General features: G+C 42.6%; 1 non-coding gene across 1 annotated transcript; it reads left to right on the top strand.

Moving 5' to 3' along the window:
* The first annotated feature begins 18,202 nt into the window (after positions 1-18,202).
* On the top strand, positions 18,203-18,274 carry trnat-cgu (transfer RNA threonine (anticodon CGU)). The gene has a single exon. It is a non-coding gene; the product is annotated as a tRNA-Thr (tRNA).
* The last annotated feature ends 8,815 nt before the right edge of the window (positions 18,275-27,089 follow it).

Raw genomic sequence — 27,089 nt, 5'->3', positions numbered from 1 at the left:
TCCTTCTGTACGGGATAAAGTCAGAGCTCACTAAGGATTCCGGTAGCAATGATAAAATCGAGAGATTCTGCATATGCTTGTAATCCAAAGAAACACCGTCAAAATACTGGAGGATCTCATCATGCAAAGCAGCATCTATCGTAATTAATAGATCGTAAATGTTCCATGTCGGCCGTGACTAGTGTTCAGCAGTAATAAAGAAGTAGAATATGACAGAATCGTAAAAAAAAAATGGAGGTGATGCGAATTGGGATTGCTGGAAACTGATAGGTGAAGCCAGGGGGCAGTGAATAGTCAAAAGGCTGGAGAAGATGGAATTATATAGAAGAGGGTAGTAGTCCATGGGAGAACGGGAAGGAGGACGGAGCCTAGGGGGGAAGTAACAGGTAGGGGAGAAGATGTAAACGGTCCGAGTAAGGAATGCAGAATAGAGCAACGTGGGGGTGGGAGATTTTGCTTACCGGAGGGAGAAAGAGATATTCAAGCCGTCAGGTTGAACTCTACTTGGATGGAGTATAATTTGTTCCACTTGTACCCTGTGGGTGGTGACACTCGTCGGAATGGGATTGGGAATTGGAATTAAAATATTTGGCGACCAGTAAGTCTTGTTTGTTGTGGATGCTGCGGAGTAGTTTGGGCTAAGAGGTCCCCATTTACCTCGAGACTTACCAATATACTGTATATTAGGTTGCATCGCGAGCACCAGGTAAACAAATCAACCGAACAGATTCGCAGTTAAACTGTTGCCTCACCTGGTAGGGCTCCCTGACTGCCTGATGTTTGGAATGCAAATGAGGTAGGAGGTGGGTGGACAGGGGCAGCAATTCGGGTGCTTGCAACGATAAGTGCCGCAGGGAGATTACGGAGGAAGGAATATAGAACCAAGGAATCACGGAGGAAGCAATTCCTGCATGGAGCGTAGCGGCGGGTTGGTGGGGGGATGGAGGGTTTTTGCGGTGGGTAATGGGAGGTATAAGTGTGTTTAGTGGCAGGATTCTTTTTGTAATTAGTGCCAGTCACAAAGGATAACGTGTTGGAAGTGGAGGTTGATGTGTTTGTAGGTAAGGATTAGTTGAACTCTGTCACTATTAAGGCACCCCGAAGTTGGACTGCGCGGAAAATACTGGAAATAGAGGAATTGAGGTGGAGGAAACTATCAATAGTTCACGAAAGGCACAGGGAATGCAATAGCGCTGGAGCCGGGGAGAACAAAACGTGGAGTAGATAAATGCTATAGTTAGTCAAACTGGACGCTTAAGGAGATAATGTCCAAACCTGAGAAGAGAGAGAATACAACAAAGTTTTTACTTTGGAGGGGATATTTAGGTAGAGCACACAACTTAACAGGTTGGAAACATTACCCTAAAAAGAGCTGCAAGTCGACCTTCATTGCCGGCATTGTTACTCAACAACATGCAGGTGTAATGCGAGGTAGTTTGAGACAGAACGGTCGCTAGCGAATGATAGGCCCGGAGGCCTCAATGTTAAGGTCGAATGGGGCACTGCAAGATCCCTAAGCACCATCAACACCACAAATGTAAATAACAAATTTGGAGATAGAACATAAAATGATCCTAATTCAATTCAGAGGACATTTTCAGTGGTGCAGTTGGTTCGCTCGTGCCGCACCATAACATTTATATAATTACTTCATTCTACCTTCAATGATTCGGGTAAGTGTTGAAACGGTTCATTAAACCCGAATGATTTGCATTTCTAATAGATAATATACTGTGTAGACTGAATTTAGGCAGGAACATTATCCACTGTCAAAGTTTCATTTTATTGTCAAAGTATGCATGTTCAATACAACCCTGATATTCGTTTTCTCCAAATAACCATGAAATCCTGGAAAACCATGGATGGTATTGCAAGGAAATGTATCAATTCGCCCCCTTCACGCACACAGAAAGAAAATGAAATAAAGCTCCCAAAGCTCGGAAACCACGAAACCCTTCAGTCCCTCCCTCGCGGAGAAATACAAACAATTCGTCCACATGGAAAATGGCAGCTGGAACATCAAAAGCCCCAGAGGACCATTTCGGCTCTCGCGAAAAAAACAAAGCAGCATCGATAGCATCAAACACTGAAACTCTCTCTCACAGAAAAAAAAACAACAACAATATATCAAGTCACAAATACCTACTCTCGCAGAAAAGCACAGCGACAATAACGTCAAAGCCCAACCCTATTTCTCACACACACATGCAACGAACAGATTGTTCACTTAGAAAAGCATCAACAAGAACATCAGCCTCCAATACTCAATTCCTCCCTCCCGCAAAAGGAATATATCGCCTCCAGGGCAATCGGGAAGGAGAAAGGAAACACCGAAACACTGAAGGAACCAATAGAAGTCCAGTAATGGAATAAGTCTCGAAATATCGAAAGCGCCTTTCCCTCCGCATTCGAAGAGACCGGTCGCACGAACTCAGTCCCTCTGTGACCAGTACCGCCACGCCAGGTCTGAACGCTGCTGACTTATCAACCTACGACTGAAGACCCAGTGCCCTACATTAAGAACGACGGTTGTCCTTCCCATGATGCTTCACTCTTCCTTGATGCGACGAAATTAAGTCGTTTTTGAACTCCCGAACAGTCTCTAGTCTTTTACCACGAGTCTGCTCGTGTTCTCGTTCCATATCGGGATCCCGTCTCCAAGCTGCTCTACAAGGCATCGCGTCAGACAAAGCAGCAATTAGATCATTTGCTCGAATTCCATACTGTACGTGACAGGCTCAAACCGTTTTTTGCAACCCAATCAAAGCAAATCTAAAAAGCTGAAAACGTAAAGGAAGCGAAATAGTTATCTGCCATTGACAACACTTTTTCATTTGTTACATGCATTGCGATTAAAGTTGAACCGTAAAGAAAGGCCTGATGATGAAACGTGAACTTAGTTTTTATCTGGGAATAACTTTGACACCGAGAAAATGAGAGATGGATGCGCAAAGAGTGTAGACGGTTATGGAATGTCTTATCCTGTTATTCTGGTGGAATATGTTGGGGTTGTATAGATGGATTTCCCACAAAGACAGTCCATTCAAAAGAATTACGGAGAAAGATTGCAGGGTGGAGTTGAAAGCGCATCCAGACCATTGAAACACTGACACCAGGATTGGTCACTGTGCCTGCACAGAACATTTTTCATCAATAACAGCACAAATGTCACCTGTCGTTGTGAACAGTTAAACTAAGGCCATCGAAATCAATTCCCGGGACAGTTTAGCCATATCATGCTGAGACAGGCTATCTTTCAAAGCCTCGTTTTATTTGCAATAACTCTCTAACGCGTCAGTATTGGCAAGGTTCTCCTCCAGTGTACTGGGGTGGCATACATACTCCACCACATATCAACCGCACTACCCTGTTGGAATAATAAGCAGGCCTAGGAACTGCATATCCAGTCAGTGCCATTTTGCATGAAACAGTGCCCATTTATTGGCATAGACAGAACCATCCTAGGATACTGTTCCAGATATTCAGCCCAGGACACTTACTATCCACCTTGTACCATATAGCTGTAATAAGCATACCAAACACACCAAGTGGGAAAATCACTATAAAAGTCAGGACCTTCGAAGCCCAACTTGAACATAGGGAAATACCAGTCCTTAAAGTACTTACTACAAAGGAGCTAGTTAGGCTCAACTCCATCAATGCTGTTGCCGTATTTTGTATTACAGTTAGTTGAAAGGTAATACATCCTCCCAGCTATCCCAAATCAGAACACCCATACCGTAGAATCCCGATAATTTCCCCCAATGGAATTTTTCCTTGTCAGAGAGATCATATTAGTGGCATCTCTTCCGTCATGTCTAATGAATTGTCATACAAATTCAGCAATCTGGCACATTGGTCCAGTTTGAAAATTTTAACGCCATCCCCAAGGATGTATCATTGGATTTCCAACCACTTATCAGCATCCAACACGTTGCAATTCTGTAATGCAGGGAGATAAGAATGAACTCCATCCTGATTAGTCTCTGGGTATTTAGAAACCACGGGGGCAATTCTTCCCCAAATGCTCAATTTCTCTTCAAATGTGGGCATCCCAAATGGGAATAAGGTTACCCATTTTTTCCACCGTGAACACAGCTTGCATATAGCCAGAATGTAAAGTGAGTTATTCAAAAAAAAACAAGTGCATGAGGAAACCTTAATAAAGTAACAAATTAAGATGCAAAAAAACACATAACAGATTGAAAAAACAACGAAACATAAACTGACTGACTAAACAAAAACAAGTAACGAAGTCACAGATTAGAACACAAAACAGAAAGCCTGGGCTGTAGTGCACTTCATTTAAAACTTCACATGGAACCGTAAAAAACTTTAAACCGACAGTTTGTTTTTTTCTCTCACACATGAATAGCATACTCTGGAGAACAGCAGCGCAGTAAAAGCAGGTGAGTGTGGCCCAACAGATTCGCATCGGCTCTTAAACGCAAATTTCTCACACGCACACACACAAAAGCAAATTGACGCGTGTGGCCACGCCTCATATTTCTCCGTATTCGAATTACTTACCCTCTGTTTACAGGGAAGAGTGATATGAGTCGAATTACACCCTCCCTGCACAATGATGCGCGAATGTGCTGGCCAGTCCTCGATTCCCACTGCTGGCAAACATTTGCTACGGCCCTTAGTAGGGAATTTTGAATGGCGTGCGAGTAATCTGGCAGAGAGAAAAAAAAAAGAATACTTATTGGAAAATGAATTGAACATGAACTTTATCTCCTCAACAATCTCACTTTCTATGCTATTTCTGCGCTTCTCCCATATTACATAGACACCAATTTAACAGCTCTTCCGGGAAACCAGTTTTAAGCAAATCTAAAAAGCATTTTTTACAGGATATGTGTGATCATCCACTCCCCGACTGCTTATCTAGATACATACGTAGATAGATACGTTAACGATCTCTAAGGAAATTACTTTCGTCACCGTAGCTTTACGGGTGCACAGATATACAAATATAAGAAGAGAGGTATGAAAGAACAGAAAAAAAATAAACAAGTTACCTCGAACAGTCCAACTGGAGGAGGTCCACATACCTCCGGCTATAGGTCGACTCATTATAGGGCCTAATGGCTGCGTGTAAGGCTGGTCTCATATTGTGCTCTTTAGATCAGCGCAGTTGCCATAGTCTATTACTAAAAGTGCTTGTCTATTCAACTAATGTGGCATGCAGATGGTGAAAAATATTGTGCAAAATTGCCATGATATTCCGTAGAATGCCTTGTTTGCCATAGTCGCATTGTGTCCAGTTGGACTGCAAGTACAGAGATAGCCTTTGTAATCAATTTATTGAGTCTGTTGGCATCGCTCGTGTGAATGTCATTGCCCCAGCACACCACAGTATAGAAGATTGTACTGGCGACAGTAGACTGTGAGAAAAAGTGGAGGAGAGTCCGCAAATTTCAAAGGACAGCAGTCCCCTCAAGAAGTAGAGGCGACTCTGGATCTTCCTGTACACAGTATCTGTGTTGGTTGTCCAGTCAAGTCTGTCACCGAGGTGAAACCCCATGTACATGTACTTCTATTATTCCCGTACTTGCCTATGCGCAGTCTCTTCTACATACTCTGAACCTTGTAATAATTGAATAACTGTATTTATAGGATAACGAATTGCAGGCGTTATTAAATGCAGCATGACCCCTTTTATTGCGGGGGGGGGGGTGTGCGGGAAACGCTGAAACAACACGTCCTCCCGTTGCAGAAGTTAATTCAACATTCTCCAGCTGGATACCACTGTTGTACTTTAATTATGTGATAAGCGCCCACTACAGTAGAACTTTAGTACCTTCTATTTCTTTCGGGTTATGTAATTTCATTCAGGAAGACTGGGATACCGAAGTATAACTGCAGCCGTTACACGAAAGCATAGTGATGCATTACGCTAAATGACGCAAGCAGTGTTCCGAGAGCGTTGTGTATCACTTGTTGGGATGATAGCTTGCCTAGGTAACACACTCATCCATTAAACAGTATGATTCCCGTACTCCCGTGGACTGGAACCAAGGTCCAGGGAGGAACGTTTGCTACTGTTGTTCAGGAGGATTTAAATTAATGTGGCAGGGGTGTGGGAACAATTGCAGAGAGACAGAGGGGAGTAAAATGAGGGCAGAAACAAAAATAGTAAGGCGAAAAGTAAAAGTGGCTGGAAGGCAAATCCAGGGCAATAATCGAAAAGGGCCACTTTTCAACATAATTGTATAGGGGCTAAGAGTGTTGTAAAAACAAGCCTGAAGGCTTTGTGTGTCAATGCAAGGAGCATTCGTAACAAGGAAGATGAATTAAATGCGAACATCTAATCCTCTCGTATCCCTTTTGCCAATCACCTGTCCAGTTCTTGGCTCCATCCCCCCCCCCCCTCTTGTCTTCTCCTATCATTTTGGACCTCCCCGTCGCCCTCCAACTTTCAAATTTCTTACTCACTCTTCCTTAAGTTAGTCCTGACGAAGAGCCTCAGCCTGAAACATCGACTGCAGCTCTTCCTAGAGATGCTGCCTGGCCTGCTGCGTTCACCCGCAACTTTGATGTGTTTTGCTTTAATTAAATGCGAACATAGTTATTAATGAATATGATATAGTTGGGATCACAGAGACATGGCTCCCGGGTGTCCAAGAATGGGAGCTCAACATTCAGGGATATTCAATTTCCAGGAGGAATAGACATGAAAGAAAAGGAGGTGGGTACGGTTGCTGGTTAGAGAGGAGATTAACTCAATAGCAAGGCAGGACATAAGCCCGGAGGATGTGCAATCCACATGAGTAGAGCTGCATAACACTAAGCCGCATAAAACTCTGGTGGGATTTGTGTACAGGCCACCTAACAGCCGTAGTGAGGTTGGGGATTGCATTAACAAGGACATTAGAAATGCGTGCAATAAAGCAACAGCAGTTATAATGGGTGATTTCAATCTACATATAGATTGGGCGAATCAAATTAGTAAGGGTGCTGAGGAAGAGAATTTCTTGGAATGTATGCGGGATGGTTTTCTGAACCAACACGTTGAGGAACCAAGTAGAGAGCAGGCCATTCTAGATTGCTATTGAGCAATGAGGAAGGGTTAGTTAGCAATCTTGTCGTGCGAGGCCCCTTGGGTAAGAGTGACCATAATATGGTGGAATTCTTCATTAAGTTGGACAGTGACATAGTTAATTCAGAAACAAAGGTTCTGAACTTAGAGAAGGGTAACTTTGAAGGTATGAGATGTGAATTATACTAAGATAGACTAGCAGATGATACGTAAAGGATTGACGGTGGATATGCAATGGCAAGCATTTAAAAATCACATGGATGAACTACAACAATCGTTCGTCCCAGTTTGGCAAAAGAATAAACCAGGGAAGGTAGTGCACCCATAGCTGACAAGGGAAATTAGGGATAGTATCAATTCCAAAGAAGAAACATGCAAATTAGCCAGAAAAAGCGGCACACCTGGGGACTAGGAGAAATTCAGAGTCCAACAGAGGAGGACAAAGGGCTTAATTAAGAAAGGGAAAAAAATATGGGAGAAAGCTGACAGAGAACATAAAAACTGACTGTAAAAGCTTTTACAGATATGTGAAGAGAAAAAAAAAAACATGATTGTTTAAGACAAATGTAGATCCCTTACATTCAGAAACAGGTGAATTGATCATGGGGAACAAGGACGTGGCAGACCAACTGAATAACTACTTTGGTTCTGTCTTCACTAAGGAGGACACAAATAATCTTTTGGAAATAGTAGGGTATCGAGAGTCAAGTGAGATGGAACAACTGAGGGAAATGCATGTTAGTAGGGAAGTGGTGTTAAGTAAATTGAAGGGATTAAAGACAGATAAATCCCCAGGGCCAAATGGTCGATATCACAGAGTGCTTAAGGAAGTAGCCCAAGAAATAGTGGATGCATTAGTGATAATTTTTCAAAACTCTTTTGATTCTGGATTAGTTCCTGAGTATTGGCGGGTAGCTAATTTAACTCCGCTTTTCTGAAAAAAAAGAGGAGGGAGATAGAAACCGGGGAATTATAGACAAGTTAGCCTGACATCGGTGGTGGGGAAAATCCTACAGCGACTTATCAAAGATGTGATAACAGCACATTTGGAAAGCGGTGATATCATCGGACAAATTCAGCATGGATTTCTCAAAGTAAATTCATGTCTGACGATTCTCATAGATTTTTTTGAGGATGTAACCCGTAGAGTGGATAGAGGAGAACCAGTACATGTGGAGTATTTGGTTTTTCAAAAGGCTTTTGACAGGAGATTAGTGTGCTAACTAAAGCACACGGTATTCGGGGTAAGGTATTGATGTGGATAATGAATTTTAGGCAGACAGGAAGCAAAGAGTGGGAATAAACGGGTCCTTATCAGAATGGCAGGCAGTGACTAGTGGGGTACCGCAAGGCTCAGTGCTGGGACCCCAGTTGTTTACAATACATAATAATGACTTAGTCGAGACAATTAAATGCAGCATCTCCAAGACTGCGGATGACACGAAGCTGGGCGGCAGTGTTAATTGTGAGGAGGATGTTAAGAGGATGCAGAGTTACTTGGATAGGTTAGGTGAGTGGGCAAATTCATGGCAGATGCAATTTAATATGGATCAATGTGAGGTTATCTACTTTGGTGGCAAGGACAGGAAAACAGATTATTATCTGAATGGTGGCCGCTTAGGAAAAGGGGAGATGAAACGAGGCTTGTGTGTCATTGTATACCAGTCATTGAAAGTGGGCATGCACGTACAGCAGGCGGTGAGAAAGGCGAGTGTATGCTGGCATTCATAGCAAGAGGATTCTAGTACAGGAGCAGGGAGGTTCTACAGCAATTGTGCAAGGCCTTGGTGAGACCACATCTGGAATATTGTGTGCAGTTTTGGTCCCCTAATCTGGGGAAAGACATTCTTGCCATAGAGGGAGTACAAAGAAGGTTAACCAAATTGATTCCTGGGATGGCAGGACTGTTATATGACGAAAGACTGGATCGACTAGGCATATACTCGCTAGAATTTAGAAGATTGAGGGCGAATCTTATTGAAACGTATAAAATTCTAAAAAATATTGGACTGGCTAGATGCAGGAAAATTGTTCCCAATGTTGGGGAAGTCGAGAACCAGGGGTTACAGTTTAAAGATAAAGGGAAAGCATTTTAGGACCGAGATGAGGAAAAACTTTTTCACGCACAGTTTGGTGAATCTGTGGAATTCTCTGTCACAGGAAACAGTTGAGGCCAGTTCATTGGCTATATTTAAGAGGAAGTTGGATATGGCCCTTGTGGCTAAAAGGATCAAGGGTATGGAGTGTAGGCATGTACAGGGTTCTGAGTTGGATGATCAGCCATGATCGTACTGAATGGCGGTGCAGGCTCAAAGGGCCAAATGGCCTACACCTGCACCTAATTTCTATGTTTCTATATTTCTATCCCTCATGCCATATCTTCAAAAACGACGTGACAAAAGACTCTCCAGCTTTTTATCTGTCGCTAATCTCTAAACTCGCTATTCTCACCAGCAATTTCTCTGATCTCCGTTGTCTCCACGGTACCTATTGCGCAATACCCCACACATTTCTAATCCTCTTCCACCTCTCCCTCCCGGTAGGAAGAACCAGTGGGCCGATACCCTCCACGGCAAATGTAGAATCGCGTGATCTCTGGCCTGGCCGGTACCATTTTGGACACGCAAGGGATAGGACGATGACCTCGAGAATTATACCGAAAGTTACACGTTAACGGGTCTCCCTCAATTTCCTCAACCAGCTAAACATCCCTATCTTCCAGCTCATAGTAGTATCATCGCCCCACCTACTCATGGCTCGAACAGAATCGGGCTGCTAACCAGCTAGGCGTGCAACGTTTAAGTTCTGTAGTTGCTTTAGACGATGAACTGTTGCTATATTTTTATCCTTCAAAGTTGCAGCCCTGCCTTGAGCCATCAGTAGTGATTCTCACACAATAATAAAGCGGTGACTGAGATCCTCCGATTCAAATCTTAAGCATCACTAACGTTTGATCTGGATGTCGTACGATCGCTGCAAAGTGCCTGCACGCATCATACCGGCTATCCTGTCTCCTGCAAAACCCAAAAGATTGAATTATGGAACATCGTACCTTTTCAACCCCGGCTACAAAATGTGATTTTGCATCAGGTTTGCGTGTCTGGAAAGAGAGACTGACAATTTTGGCTGCGGAAAGGGATATTGATCATTCATAAAGAACAGTAAATATTCGTGTTTGGCAGTTACAGGCAAAAGAATGCTGAATGCTGAAAAACGTGCATTCAAAAGAAAAAAAAATATAGATATAATGCGTTAAAAGAGAGGGCAGAGCACTCATTTCCAATGGCCATGTTCACCACTGGCATTGAATAAAGGGAGAGACAGAACCTCCCAATTTTGTGCTCTCTATCTACCCAATATATTTGATACTGGACACCAGGCAGTTAACCAATGGGAAAACAGCTGCAGACAGAACTAATGAATTACTGGAAATTTACTTTTGTCGGGCAGAAAAAGCCATGCCCCCCTCAGGATAACGATGATACATTTACAGCAATTGCCATTGCTGGAATTCCACAAATTAGCAGTCACCCTTCTACGTATCTCACCAATTGCATTGTTTTGCTGCGGAAACAAAATGATAACAATAAAATAAATAGAAGCACATTGCATCACAGATGTGAAAGATGATAATCCTGATTCTGATATTGGACTTCATTGAGTATTGAGAGTGGTGCATCACATAGCGTATGGAAGGATCGTTTGAAGAAAAAAAGGAAAGGAAGGGGCTGTAAGCAGGAAACACACTACACAGCTTATATAATGACCAATATAACCATATAAGAACTACAGCACGGAAACAGGCCATCTCGGTCCTTCTAGACCGTGCCGAACTCATACTCTCACCTAACCCCACCGACGTGCACTCAGCCCATAACCCTCCATTCCCTTCCTGTCCATATATCTGTCCTATTTAACTTTAAACGACAACATCGAACCTGCCTCAACTACTTCTGCTGCAAGCTCGTTCCACACAGCTACCAGTCTCTGAGCAAAGAAGTTCCCCCTCAAGTTACCCTTAAACTTTTTTCCCTTTAACTCTCAACTTGACCACTTGTTTGAATCTCCCCCATTCTCAATGCAAAAAAGCCTATCCACACCAATTCCAGCAATCCCTCTCATAATTTTAAACACCTCCAACAAGACCAACTCCCCCCCCCCCGCTAATAAACGCACTGTTTGGAATTAGATTGCCTTGTTTCGTGTCTTTGACTGGGTGTGGCTGAACGTGCTACCGTCGACCTGCCACTCATAACTGGCCTACATATCGAGGATATAAGCACATATATGAATCATCTGGTGTTTACTTACAAAACATGTTTAGTTCAGGGTCTTCTTTTACTCTGCTGGTGTGTAGGTGTGCCGGCTTAACACAGTCCTGCAAATATTTGCAGCGCACTTCCACAATTGAATAGCACATTTTTTTTTTTCGTCACCGACTCATTACTCAAACATTTATTGTTATATAAGTCGGTGCAATTCATCAGTAATATGTCGCACCACAGTAACTGGAAACAGTGGGATACTGCAGTCATTTCTCCTAGTGTGAAGGCAGACACTTAATTGTATGCTGGTACGCCTGTTATCTCAGAATATTCTTTAACAGAGAAGAGTGTACCTATCGTAGGTTTACATACCCGGAAGGGGTAGTTGTGTTATACTCCACCCACGAAGTTCATATATCATAGAGGTCTCATTTGAACTAGTTACCTTTTGAAGACAGAACGGAGGATGAGTGATGCCATTGTATTGGAATTAAAAGAAAAAAAAAACTGTTGGTTTTAGTACAGTAACAAAGAAACGTATCTTGGTGCGCCAACAGAAACACGTTATTCTTTCGTAATTTATTTTGTTTTAGTTGTCAGATTGTAACAATGACCGACATATGATAGAGGGAGGAGCAGTTAAAAAAAAATACATCTTCTCCATTTAGTGCGACAATGTCGGATCCGGGACAGAACAAAATTGGATAGATTTGCAGAAGCGTCCCTAGAGTCAATTAGAAAGAGAAACAGTTTATTTTTCTGGTTTAAAAATCACAGGTGCAGTTGAAGATTGCCTACGCCGTTTGATATGTCCGGCTTATGTTTTACCACCGCCTATTTATGCGTTCCAGTTAGCGCTCAGCAGAGACATCTTTCAGCCAGCAAAGCAAAACGATATTACGAATATGACTAAATGTTCGTCATTCTTTCCATAATTTATGTTCTGCCATTTGGTACTCCATGGCTGGAATATGACATAAGACCTACTTTACCTAATCGACTTACTGCGTGCCCATTGAAACTCCAAAGACACTTCTATGACTACTGTCAAACTGTGAGCTAATGGCAGCAGTCTATGGTTATAATCCTTTGAGCTTTGCGAACATTATTAAAATATATTAGTTAGAATATTTCCTACTGAACTAAGCAACTACTTATTGGGGGCCATGCCCCCAGTTTCTATAAATGTCCAGGGCAAAGGTTCCAACTTGTTTTATGGCATGGAACCCCAATGTTAATCCAGGACTCCAGATGGTATACTTTATACTCTACTTTTAATTTATACTTTATTGTCATCATACAATTGATACTAGAACGTACAATCATCACAGCGATATTTGGTTACATCTGTTCCAAGGTTCTGAGTGAAACATTTTGTCAGTATAAACGGTCATTCTAAAGAAGTTGTAAAAGCACACTGTAAGATCCTTCAATGCTATTTTTAGCCAACAGGTCAATCTCAAGAGCAGCAATTTCTTGTTGGTGTAAAAAGAACTCATAATCAGTCAGAATGAATAGCAATTTCACAACATATTTTTCATTAGGAAATTTTGTTCTCCAGGAGCTGCGTCAGGTAAGGTTTCTGGAAGGACGGATCTAATACTGAACTGAATAATATACTCTCGCCAAATTCGTTTCTGGTGCGCTTAGCATCCAGGAGATGTTCCGATATATCTATGGTGGTGCATGAAAAATTGTAAACATTGTGGATATTTTGTTTCTATTTCTGCATAAGCTTGATCTAAAAAGTGACCAGATTTTCACGTAGTCCTAAAACTGGATACAGAGAACTCTATTATATTTCTTTATTTGTTTGTTTGCTTGTTTGTGTGCCACACTCTGCCAGAACCATTTTCAGATGGTTGTCTTAGAGGAAAGATTCTGTGAGCTGTCCCCCACGTCCTTCTCAGAGCGCAGTTTTTATATATTTTTTTTTTTTTGCGAGCTCGACACTCAGCCCGGCAAGGACGTAAAGCGTGCCCGGGAGAGGCACGACTGGATTCGAACTCGGGAACCTTCGCTCCGGAGTCCGGCGTTGGTGTCACTGGGTCACCAGCCGGCAACCACATTAAATACATAACATCAAAATTATGCTTATTATTTTATTTATTGAGAAAACTGATCCAATGTTACTTGTCTGCTGGCAATAGTGTGTGAATATCTGGGTTAATGACGTCCATAAAAGCTATTTGGGTTCAGGTGTTCCAATCAATGAGATGGAGCTGGAGGTATGGGTTGTAGAAGTGACTTGTCCTCCAAAAAGACAGACAAAACAGGTTATGACAGAGCTTCCTCTTTGCAGGAGAGATCTGCTTATGTGCAACATGCCTTGATAAAGAATAACTTTCGAGGACGTTAGTAGAAGAATTGCGGAGATGCATGAAGCTGGAAAAGGCCTTTCAAAAGACCTGAGAGTTCATCAGTCCACAGCAGGAAAAAATGTCTGCAAATAGTGGTAAATAAGTACAGTTGCTACTCCCTCTCGGAGTGGGTATCCTGCAAAGATCACACGAAGAGCATAACGTGCAATGCTGAAGGAGCTGAAAGAACACAAGGGTAACAGTAAGGAAGCTGCAGGCATCATTATGACCTGCTAAAATCTCTGTTTACGAGTCCACTAAGAAAATCACTGAACATGGTCACCATAGGATAAACTACTGCTTTCCAAAAAAAGAAACAGCATTGAATTAGAATTAGAATTAGAATATCTTTATTGTCATTATTGTGGTGCAATGAAACACAGTTTAGCAGTTCAACGCTTTGCAGCATGACAAAGAATGTATACATAAAATAAACTCTAAAACCTCAGGAGTGCAGTCCAAAATTAATAATATATGGATGGGGGTCGGGGGTAGGACTATTGCACACCTGCCATTCCTGGAATGTTGATACATTTAGCTGCCGCCGTCTTAGGAGGGGGTCAGGAGAAGGGAAGTGGGTGTTATACATTTCACTGCTTGTGGGTAGAAGCTGTTAAGAAGTCTCTTTGTTTTCGTCCTTAATGCTCTGTATCTCTTCCCAGAAGGTAGACGGGAAAACAGGTGATTTCCAGGATGAGTGGGATGCTTTGAAATACAAGTAGCTTTCTTTGGAAGTCTGCCAGTATAAATGTCTCTGAGGGAGGGTAATGTTGTGCCAATAACCTGCTCTACTACCCTCACCACCCGCTGCAAGTCTTTTCTGTTCTGCTCTGTGCAGCTGGCAAACCACACTGCACAGCAATATGTCAGGAGGCTCTGTATAGTTGTCCGATAGATGTTGATCAGCAGGTGATGAGGGAGGAGAGCGTGCTTTAGCTTCCTTGGGAAGTAAAGCCTCTGTTGGGCCTTCCCCACCTGATAAGAGGTATGGGCAGTCCAGGTGAGGTCAGCCGAGATGTGGACTCCGAGGAACTTGAAACTCTCTACTCTCTCCACCTATTTCCCGTATATGTGCAGAGCAGAGTGCTCTACGCGCTTTGATTTCCTGAAGTCTACTATCAGCTCCTTGGTTTTTGTGATGTTCAAGTCCAGGTTATTATGACAACACCATTCTGTCAAATTTTGTACCTCTTCCCTATAGGCTGTCTCATCGCAGTCGGATATGATACCTGTTCGCGTGGTATCATCAGCAAATTTGACAATGGTGTTGGTGGAGTGAATGGTAGAGCAGTCATGAGTGAAAAAAGAATAGAGCATAGAGCTGTGAAGACACCCCTGTGGTGTACCGGTGTTCAGGATGAGAGTAGATGATGTGTTTTCTCCCATCCCGACACATCGCGGTCTGTTACTCAGAAAATCCAGTATCCATGAGCACAATGAACTGCCAAGGGCCAGGTTGCTCAATTTCTGCACCAGTTTGTAGGGGATGCACGTCTCAAATTTGTGATAGGACACATAGATGTTCACCAACGCATCTGGAACCATATTCTGTGTAGAGATGAAATATTGCTATGTTTGGAAAATAATGGCACTGCAAACCAATACCAAAGCCTCATCCCAACTGTGAAGCATGGTGGAAGGAGTATCATTGTTTGGGTCTGTTTTACTGCTTCAGGAGTTGGAGAGCTTACAATCGTTGAGTGGACAACGAATTCAAAATTACATCAAGACATTTTACAGGCGAATGCCAATGTACCAGTACACCACCTGAAGCTTAACAGAAGTGGAATAATGCTACGAGATACTGATCCTACCGACAAGAGTAAATCAGCAACAGAATGATTTAAAAAGAAGATATTTTGTGCTTTTGAATGGCTGAGTCAACGCTTTGACCTGAATCCTATATAAATGATGTGGAAGGACCGGAAGCAAGTAGTTCATGCAAAGAAGCCCACCGGCATCCCAGAGTTGAAGCTGTTTTGTACGGATGAAGGACCTAACCTTTTCCAGTACAATGCTCAGATCGGAACAGTTGTTTTCAGAAACGTTTGGTTGAAGTTATTGCTTAACGAGGGGGGCCATGCTAGTTTCAGATAGCAAATATTCACAATTTTTTGAAGCAAGTACATGTAATATTGAATCATTTTACAGGTAATTAATGAGCAAGATAATTGTCTTGTCTTATTTATTTATTTACGTACCTTTTTATCTAGTATTAGAACAGGCGAAGCTCTGATCACATTTAAGTCATATTTATGCACAAAATAGAGAACGTTTCTACACTCACTGCTCACAAACTGTCTGTACCAGTACACAAAAGAGATTCGCCAGGAAAAACAGACGAGGTTCTCCAAATGTCTGAATATAATTCTATACCGATTTAATAAGCCCAACATTTTTTGTTGTCCCCGTTTCTGGGACTCAGCTTTATGCCTCTTATATATAGCAAAGGGGCGATAAGTGTCGCTCTGTGACCAGTAAGTACAAAAATTGGAACGGGACCCTCGGTGCAGTTTAAATAGCATATGGATCCTGATCTAACTGTCGAACAAATACCAAACGTATGGGCAACGGTGGGCAAATGCTTAACGTCCACACGTCATCCAGTACTCATGGTCCTATACAGAAAAAAAAGGACTTTAAATGTCAATTAATGTTTATATCTTGCACTCTATTCGAAACTCATTTCCCTTTCCCATTCTTTGTGTCACGGAGAAAATTTCTCTGTTGTGGCGAAATCTCTTTGATTTGACCTGAAACTTTATCTAATTCCACAGATTCTGCGAAATCTTCGGAGGATTTCCAGCTCTTAGTCACTGTTTATTTGTATTACTCTTATTTACGATACCCGTTTTATGTCTATTGTCCAAACAGAATATCTTATTGTTTATCACCCTTCTATTTGAAACAAGCTCTCCTTATCGATTTTTTTTTCATTCGATTGCAGAAAGAACCCTCCGCTGGATTGGAATTAGTCAGACTGCGTTTAATCTCGTCCAAAACTACTACGGGGAAGAACTTCTCTCATGCAGATCACTTCCCCGTGGATTTTACCAAAAAGTAATCATCTGACAGAACAGGACCGAAAGCTGTCTGTGTTGAACAGAAAGCGAAGGAACATAACTGATTAGGATCCTGTTTCATCACTTAACAATGAAGCTGTTTCATCATTAAACAATGACGCAATCAGCACAGAGTCCAGATATCATTCAACATCTTGAGATTAAAATCTACCATTGACTGAATGGGATTCATTCTCATCTAGTCAACGTATGCTCCACTGGGTCTACTTCGTAATACCATGATTACCACTGGTTTTCATGAACAGCAAACTTATAGATCTAATTTATATAGTTGTTTTTTTTTCCCCACAATTACCAAAATAATCAATTTTAGTTAAAGTGCTGCCTCGTAAGTCGAGCTCTACGATGGCTTCAATTATTTTTCTAACCATGTGGATGCCCGCTGGGTACTCTGCTTTATTCTTACTGTCCACAGATGAGTGGGTGTGTTGGTTAATCGGCTTCTATAAATCGACCTCCGTGTGTCGGTGCGTTTATATTTTGAGAATAGTTGAGAGAATAAAATGATTTTTAAAGATTATTGCAAACATTGGTAGATAGATACTGTAGACTCAGTGGGTCCGGTTTCTATACTGCAATCCCAGTTCTCTGATTTGCCCACACATGAGCCCAATAGATCTGTTTTGAAATGTCTCCAGTTTTTATATTTACTTCGTTGAAAAGGAGAACGACATCTGTCCGCTGTGCTTGAGGTGTCACCTCACGACTACCTCTGTTGGAGCAGAAATATTTGCCTTCGCGTTGATTGCCTTACTTATCAAATAAATTGCAAAACGGCACCAACGGAAGAAATGCATGTTACACACAAGATAGCGTAGACCGAGCGCGGCAAACTGCAAAAAAATGGGTGGAAGAATCAGTGAGTTTGAGACATTGCAACCCAGAGAGTTTCCGGGGCTAAACAGAAGCATCGGGGACAGGAGAACCGGAAGCGTTAAGGTTTTGTCCGCAGAGAAACTGCATGCATTCACTATAAAGTGGGAAAAGAGAAGAAGAAAGAACGAAGAACATATCTTGTTATCAGGCCTAATGGGCAAAATTTCGCATCTTAATAAAAAACATTGCTGAAAGGAATCTTGCACAGGCGTATTGCCATATAATTCCAGCGTCATTCTTCCTTCAACAACCTAAATTATTCAATGTATCGTGAATGAAAATTTTGATTCCTCTTTAGTTTCTTGAATAGTGCTAATTTACCATCGAATAGAATGGGCATTTCTGAGAGGCTCCACCATGGGGTAGTCATTCGGGAGAGGATTAAACGATTCGTCAGGGATTTTTATTTTCTTAGTGTGCATTAGCAGTTAACCAGTTAATAGCTGAAATTCTGTGCCATCGACGCTACCTGAATAGTTACAGAGTTATGCATAATATCTGTAAACTTCCATGACCATACAATTACATACCGCTATCATGGATTAGTTCTGCCTATCTATTTGTGACAATCGAGGCGCGGTGGCCAAGTGGTAAGGCGTCGGTCTCGTAAACCGAAGATCGCGGGTTCAAATCCCGTCCGTGCCTACCGGTATTTGTTAATTATAGCTGCCAGCTGGCAAGACAACATTGAATTTTGTCGTATTCATAATATACCTCCAAGTACGTTGTTTTCTCCCGTTGCGATAGCCGCGATCTTAGACGAGCAATGGCTTGCTACATTGGAAGTGAGAATGATAACCCGAGTAATGTCCATGTGATTTTCCCATGCCATTAGAATAAGCGCGTTGTACATTCAAAGCGAGTATGTGGATCATGACAGAGTGCTACTTTGTCCACATACGCTTTCCCAGAAGATTACGACGACCACAATCCGGCAGTTTTCCGGAGTAGCGCTGCCGTCGAAGACTGAACAGGATTCATTAGACAATGTGGATAAGACTAAGGCAGGCGGAAGCCGATCGGGTGTTATTGTGAGTGGTCCAGTGTTATAGCTCATCAGGCAGACTTAGACGAAGTGAGGCTTGGGCGATTTAGGTACCAGGTAATGCTTCATTTTTTTTCTTCATTCCATGTCTGTTAGTGCATCCAGAATGGCACAGGAGCAGTGTTTTTTTTTCTGTGCGTAACATAGGGGATTTCGGGAAAACCTCCAGCCAGCTGGAAAAGCACCTGGTGCACTCAGCTGCAGCTCCTCAGAGAAGGAAGGACTGACTGGAAATGCATTGTGATAAACTTCAATAATAAGCACACAGCATTTCAGAATGGAGCTGCAATGACCGGGTCTCGCGCACTGAGTCAGAAGAGAAGGGAGGAAAAGAGAACTGCAATGGTAATAGGAGATTCAATCCGGGAACAGAGGCGATATTCTGTGAGCGCAATAGAGGCATGCAGATGGTATGGCCTTCCAGGTGTCCGGATCAAGTATGACTCCGATCTGGTCGACGGTATTTTGTGGGGAAGGGTAAGCAGTCAGATGACTTGATACATATTAGCACCAAGCACATCGGTAGGAAAGTGGGTCCTGAAGAGCTATTTTAGAGAACTTGGTAGAAATATGGAACACATCAACTCCAGCGTATTAATCTCTGTATTTCTGCCCGTGCCACATGTCAGTTATGGTAAGGATAGAATGATTTGAGAGATGAATGTTTGGTTGAGCAACTGGTACAGGGGCGGCGGGCCTTAATCGTTGGGATGTGTTCCGGGGAAGGAAAGATCAATGAAAAAGGGATGGATTGTGCCTGAAGCCGAGGGAGACCAACAACTTTGCGACCTGCTTTGCTGGAATTTAAGGGAGTTAAACTAAATTGGCAGGGGTATGAGAAATGTTCTTACAGTGCTGAGGATGAGTATATGGTTTACAAACAGAGGCAGTTAAAGGGAAACCGCTAACAAAGACGGTCGGATAATCGTACAAAATTGCAGTCAACGGAATGATTTGCAACAGGCTGATAAATCGAGAAGGATGAATACAGAACTAAAGGTGTTTTTATTGTAACGCACACAGTGTATGTTAAAGTGTAAAGGAACTTTCTTTTATGGCATGGTTACATATTAGTATGTATGATGTTGTAGGGAACACTGAAAGAAGATTATAGCTGTTAGCTGAACGTCCAAGAACACGTATTGTCTTGTAAGAAGAGACAGGAAGGCAGCGAGGACGTGAGGCTCTGTTGGCAAAATGAAAGTATAGGATCCAACGGAATCAAAGGATCGGAAGATGTTGAATATTTGTTGGTTGAGCTAAAACGATCCTGTTAAAAGTTATATACAGTCTCCCTAAAAGTATTAACCATCTGGTCTACAAATTACAACGGGAATTAGAAAATATATATCTAAAGTTATGAAAGATTTCAATATATAGGTAGATTGCAAATTCCGGATAGTGCTGGAACCAAAGAGGGGGCATTTCTAGGCTGCCTACGAGATGGCATTCCAGAGAAGCTCCTGATTGAGTCCAATAGGGGATCGGCTATTGCGGATTGGGTGAACCAGAATATATTAAAAACCTTTAGGTAAATGAACCTTTAGTTGTCAGTGCTTAAATTATGAAATAATTCACCCTGCAATTTGAGGAAAAGCTAAAGTCAGATGTATCAGTATTAAAGTGGAGTAAAAAAAATGAGGCATGTGAGAGGAGCTGGAGAAAATTGATTGGAGAGAACACTGGCAGAGATAACGGCAGTGCATCAATTTCTGGCATGTGTAGGAATAATTGGGAAGACGTGGGAAATATACATCCAAAAGTTAAGTAGCATTCTGAAGACAACATAGCATTAACGTGGCTGACAAGATTACAAACATTCAAAGGATTCACATTATATTTTACACATGATAGCGGTAAAACAGCGCAAATCATGCAAACAATAAAAGCTTTCAGAGAATGAGGGAGCTAGGGCTTTACTCTTTGGAGAGAAAGAGGATGAGCGGAGACATGATGGACGTGTACAAGATAATAAGAGGAATAGATAGAGTGGATAGCCAGCGCCTCTTCCCCAGGGCACCACTGCTCAATACAAGAAGACATGGCTTTAAGGTAAGGTGTGGGAAGCTCAGGGGGGATATTAGAGGAAGATGTTTTACTCAGAGAGTGGTTGGTGTGTGGAACGCACTGCCTGAGTCAGTGGTGGAGGCAGCTATACTAGTGAAGTTTAAGAGACTACTAGACAGGTATATGGAGGAATCTAAGGTGGGGTCTTATATGGGAGGCAGGGTTTGAGGGTCGGCAGGACATTGTGGGCCGAAGGGCCTGTACTGTGCAGTACTATTCTACGTTCTATGTTCTATACATGCCACGACATCCAGAAGAGATTGAGTCATACACCCGAATTCTGGAGCAGCCGGTTCAGGCTTCAGTCTCAATTCAAATAGCCGGGAAAATCGCGTGAGGCTTGCAAACACCGACCGCGTGGCAGCCGGAGCAATCTCATTGTCTCGGCATCAGCGCAGAGAAGAGTAGAGTAAAACGGCGGGGAGCAGGACCCACTCGACCCTCGCTTCGTCCTACCACCCTGCCGCTTCATTCCATCAGCCCTGGCCTTTATATTACCGAAGGGCAGAGTGGTCAACCGCTTCAGACCCGAGCCCTTCCGCAGCGAAATTCTCTGACCGTTTTCTGGCCCGTATTCGACCAAGTCGGCCGTGCGCTCCAGGTTAAGGTAATGGGCTCGACAGAAACTCCACTTTAAGGTGTCTCCACTCCGTTCGCTCCATCTTCGTGTCCGAAGTTCCAAGTTTTCCACTGCTTTCGAGCTTTTTCTGGAACGTTACACGACATCGTTCCGACTCCCGCAACAATCGACGTCGGATCAGCCTCGCATTCCCTCGTCTCTTCATTCATTTGCGGTATTGATAGCTATGCTGAAGTACTATAAGCCGTTGTTGAAGTCTAATATAGGACATTGTGTGAAGCTGTGGTCACCTACCTACAGGAAAGTTGTAAATGTGGTTGAAAACTTGATCAACACTGGTGCACTCAGAGGTGCTTATCCCATTACTTTACTCTCTCTATACGATGACTATGTGGTTAGGCAGCATAGCTGAAATCCCATCTATAAATTTTCTGATGATAGAACCATTGTTGGTAGAATCCCAGATGGAGACAAGAGGGTGTACAGCAGCGAGATATGCCAACAAGTAGACGGGTGTCGCAGCGACAACCTGGCGCTCACGGGCAGTAAGATGAAAGAGGCGATCGCGGACTTCAAGTCGGGTAAGACGAAGGAACACAGACCAATCCTCACAGAGAATTCAGAAGTGGAGAAACTGAGCATCTTCAAGTTTCTGGGTGTCAAGAACTCTGAGAATCTAACCTAGTCTGAACACATCCGATGCAGTTATAATGAAGGCACAAGAGCAACTATACTTCATTGCGAGTCCGTCCAGATCTGGCATGTCAACATATACACTCAAAAAACGTCTATAGATGTACCGTGGAGAGCATTCGGACTAGCTGCATTACTGTCTTGAATGGGGGTGGTGGCGGTGGGGGGGGGGGGTGTTCTACTGCACACGAGCGAAAGAACCTGCAGAGGGTTGTAAGATGAATATGCTTCATTTTGGGTAACAGCCTAAAAAGTATCCAGGATACCTTCAAGGAAAAGTGTCTCAGAAAGGCAGTGTCCATTATTTAGGACATCCAGTACCGATGGCATGCGTTTTCTCACTGTTCCCATCTGGTAGGAGGCACAGAAGCCGAAAGACACACGGTAAGCGGCTCAGGAACAACTCTTTCTCTTCTGATATGAGATTCCAAAATGGACATTGAACCTTTTAACTCTACCTCACTTTTTTTTAATATATTATTTCTGCATGTTTTCACGAACTTTCATCTAATCAATATAGGCATAGTGTAATTAATTCACTTATGTATTATTATTATTGCTATTTTGTATATGTTTCTTTTTCTTCTATATTATATTTGCATTGTACTGCTGCTGCTAAGTTCACAAATTTCAGTACACGTCAGTGATAGTAAACCTGATTTTGATTTGAAAGAGTGCAGAGGAGTTTTGCATGGATGTTACCGGGTCTCGATAACCTGAGTTCTAGAAGCATGGATCACAATATAGGCTTTTCGGCCACAAAGCTGTGGAGAACATGTCCTTGTCTTAGAGATTACCTCGGGGTACCTGGAGCAATCTATTTTATTTTCTGAGCTGCATGTAATTGACCAACAGTCTCATAAAAGACCCTACCGCATCGGCCTCCACGGCCGTTGCCGGATGCCCATTCCACGCACTCACCACTCTCTGCGAAAAAAAAAATATTGCCTGTCATCTCCTCTGTGTCTACTTCCGAGCAACTTAAATCTCTGCCCTCTCATGCAAGCCACCCTAGCCCTGGGGGAAAAAAAAAGCCTCTGACTATCTGCACGTTCAAAGTCTCTCATCATAGTTTACATCTGTATCAGTTCACCCCTCATTTTCCTTTATTCCAAGGAAAAAAGGCCGTGTTCACTCAACCTATTGTCATAAAGCATGCTCCCCAATCCAGCAACTTCCTTGTAAGTCTCTTCTGCACCCTTTCTATGGTTTCCACATCCTTCCTGCAGCGAGGAGACCGGAGTTGAGGATAGTGTAGACACCAAGTGGTGTCTGACCAGGGTCCTATATAGCTGTAACATTACCTCTCCGCTCCTAAACTCAATCTCGCCATTGATGAAGGCCAATGCACCGTTTGTACCCTAACCACAGAGTCAACCAGTGCAGCAGTTTTGAGTGTCCTATGGACTTGGACACAAAGATCCCTGTGATCATCCACACTGCCAAGATTCTTACCATTAATACTATATCCTGCCATTATATATGATCTACCAAAAATGAACCACCTTACACTTATCTGGGTTGCACTCCACCTGCTACTTCTGAGCTCAGTTTTGCATCCTATCAATGTCTCCTGTAATCTCTGACAGCTTTCCACACTATCCACAATAATTCTAACCTCTGTGTCATCAGTAAATTTACTAACCCATCGCTCCAGGTCATTACATAAATCACGAAGAGCAGGGGTCACAGAAGAAATATCTGAACCACACTACTTGTGACCGACCTCCATGGCGAATATGACCTGTTTACAACCACACTTTACCATCTGTGGGAAAACTAGTTTTGTATCCACAAAACAATGTCCATTGGGATCCGATGCTTTTTTACTTCCTCAAGAAGCCTTTCCTGCGGTAGCTTCTCAAATGCCGTGCTGAAATCTATATACAGTAGATCTACCGCTCTGCATTCATCAGTGCTTTTAGTCACATCCTCAACAAATTCAATCAGTCACCTACAGCACGAACTGCCTTTGTCAAAACCATGCTGACTATTTCTAAACATATTATGCTCCTCCAAATGTTCATAAATCCTGCTTCTCAGAGTTTTTCTCCATCAACCTACCAACCACTGAAGGAAGAATCATTGGTCTATAATTTGCTTGGCTATCTCTACTCACTTTCTTGAATAGTGAAACAACATCCGCAACCCTCCAGTCCTCTGGAACCTCTCCCGTCCCCACTGAGGATGCAAAGTTTGAGCCTGGGATACATCTCGTCCGTTCCCAGTGACTTATCCAACTCGATGCTTTCCAAAGCCTCCAGCACATCCTATTTCTTAATATCTACACGCACAAGCTTTTCAGTCCCCTATAAGTCAAGTCTAATATCGCCAAGATCCTTTTCCGTCGTGAATACTGAAGCAACGTCTCATTAAGAAGTTCTGCTATCTCCCCAGATTCCGTACAAGCTTTTCCACTGTCACACTTGATTGATCCTGTTCTCCCACGTCTTATCCGCTTGCTGTTCACATATCTTTAGAACGTTTTAGGGTTTTCCTTAATCTTGTCCGCCAAGCCCTTCTCATAGCATCTTCTGGCTCTCCGAATTTCTTTCGTAAGCTCCTTCCTGCTGGCCTTATAATCTTCTAGATCTCTAACATTCCTTGATTTTTTGAACCTTTCGTAAGCTCTTCTTCTCCTTTTGATCAGATTTATAACAGCCTTTGTCCATCTCGGTTCCTATACCCTACCATCCTTTCCCTGTCTCATCGGAACGTATCTATACAAAATCCCCTGTCCATTTGCCATATTTCTTCCGTGCATTTGCCTGAGAACATATGTTCCAATTTATGCATCTAAGTTCCTGCCAGATAACATCGTATTTCCTGTTACTCCAATAAAACGCTTTCCTAACTTTCTGTCTCTCTCCAATGCTAGGGTAAAGGTGATAGAATTGTGCTCACTCACTCGAAAATGCTCTGCCACTGAGAGATCTGACACCTGACCAGGTTCATTTCCCAATACCATATCAAGGAAAGTTCGAAGGCTGTATTCTTTAGAACGTGGACGTTTGAGTGGAGAGTTGTTAGAGATATAAAACAAAAGTTGTGGAATAGACAGTAACATTCAAACAGGCTTTTCCAACGGAGGTTGGGTGGGGCTACAACCAGAGGTCCTGGCTTAAGTTTGAAGGGTGAGACATTTAAGGGGAACAAGAGTGCAACTTCTTGGAGGATCGTGAAGGTGTGGAATGAGCTGCAGCGCAAACGATCTATCCGAGCTCCATTTGAACGCATAAAAGTAGTTTCCATTGCTACGTGTGTAGTTGGGATATGGAGGGCTTTAGGGCCGGTGTAGCAAGTTAGGGGTAGAGAGTTTAAATTGTCTTCCGCATGGAACAGAAGAGCAGGGACATGTTTCTGTGCTGTCCATCTGTATGACTTCAATTTGCCATATAAATGTGCTATTCTTTGAGTATATATTCGAGGTTCTTGCGTTGAAAGCAGACAGGTAGCTGTCTTCCATTTTCAATAGCACCATGTTAAATCGGACGTTCTATGAGAGGTCGACGCCAAAATAAAAGCCAAAGAGAAGGAAAATAATAGAGACAATTTTATTGTAAAGTTACAACATTGGGATACACTATTTTTTTTTAATTAAGAGGTCACCTATAGATTGGAAAAATCAAACATACACCACAGCACAGCTTTTTGTAGCACCTGTTTTTTTTTCTTTTTTTAATTCTGAAGAGGTCCATCGACCTCCTGTTTGCTGCCACTTTAATTTTCTATTTCTCTTCCATTTGAACTCCTGGTTTCGGCCTCCATAACTATCATACTGCATCGCAACGGGGACTTGAGGGACAGCACATTGTTCGTCTTCGGGCTCTTTGCAGCCTGCATACTCAACATTCAACTTTGCAAATTCAACAGGTTGGTTGTTTACCTTGTTTCCATGGAAATTATTCAGCTCCGGTAACAGCTGAGAATGTTTATCTCTTTCTCTGATTTGTTTTCTTTCTGCTTCTCCCTGGAATTAAATACAGGCTTATTCACTCCTTCTGTAAACATGCCTCCGTATTCTGCTTCTCACGATTCGATTAATATTGCACTATGTTCTCATTCTAAGACTGTTCCTATTCTGTTATTAAGTAGATAATATTCATTACATCTTATCCCCATGGTCAGCTAAATGTTAAAGCATCCTCTGCTGCCTGTTGATGAACAATTCCCTATGACACCTTCGCAGTTCTGACGCTGAAACCCCGATACCTATCTCTGCCACTTTCCCTCAGTGGGAGTTTTACTTTGGATGTTTCTAAAAAGACAAAAGGTAACTGGTGAACGGTTGCCCCGATAAACTACCTATCAGTCAACCTGACTAAACTAAAATCTGACTGGTACTTCACAAAGGAAAGGGAGGCCGACCATGCGTCAGCCTGCATTATGGAAACAGCTGTTGGCCATTTTTAACAGCTTTTATTTTCTCGCTATAGCATATCGGATGAGCTCTCGGCCTCACACATAGACTTAGTCATGACGATAGAGCGCCCTAGCTTTCACTTTCTTCGGAGGTTAAGGAGGTTCAAATTCTCAACCACCATTCTAACTGTAACTTCCAGAAATGTACTTTTGAAATAATCTGAACCGTTCCATCATGGTCTGTTACAAGAAATCAAATGCGCAGACATTTAAGAAGCTACAGATGAGTGCACTCTGCCCAATGCACCACGGGTATTTCCCTCGCAACAATTGACTGTAGGTAAAGAAGTGCTGCTTAAATAAGTCAAAATCTATCATCAATGATCCACACGCCGCGGAGACCTAACATCCATCAGGTTAATCGTTTGTTGCAATTATTCCACTGCTGACTCCAAACCCGAAAAATCCATTTAGCTGTGGAAACTAAGGGCTCTCGGTGTTTAAATAATACTTATAGAAACTCAAAAAACATAGAAAATCTACGGCACAATACAAGCCCATCGGCCCACAATGTTGTGGTTAACGTGTGCCTACTTTAGAAATTACCTGGGGTTACCCATATACCTCTATTTTATAAGCTCCAGGTACCTATCCAGGAGTCTCTTAAAATACCCTATTGTATCGGCCTCTACCACAGTCGTCGTCAGACCATT

This window comes from Mobula hypostoma, chromosome 10 (genome assembly GCF_963921235.1).
Source record: "Mobula hypostoma chromosome 10, sMobHyp1.1, whole genome shotgun sequence".
Classification (NCBI taxonomy): domain Eukaryota; kingdom Metazoa; phylum Chordata; class Chondrichthyes; order Myliobatiformes; family Myliobatidae; genus Mobula; species Mobula hypostoma.
Note: the sequence above shows the minus strand (reverse complement) of the source record. Positions and strands in the feature narration are given on the sequence as shown.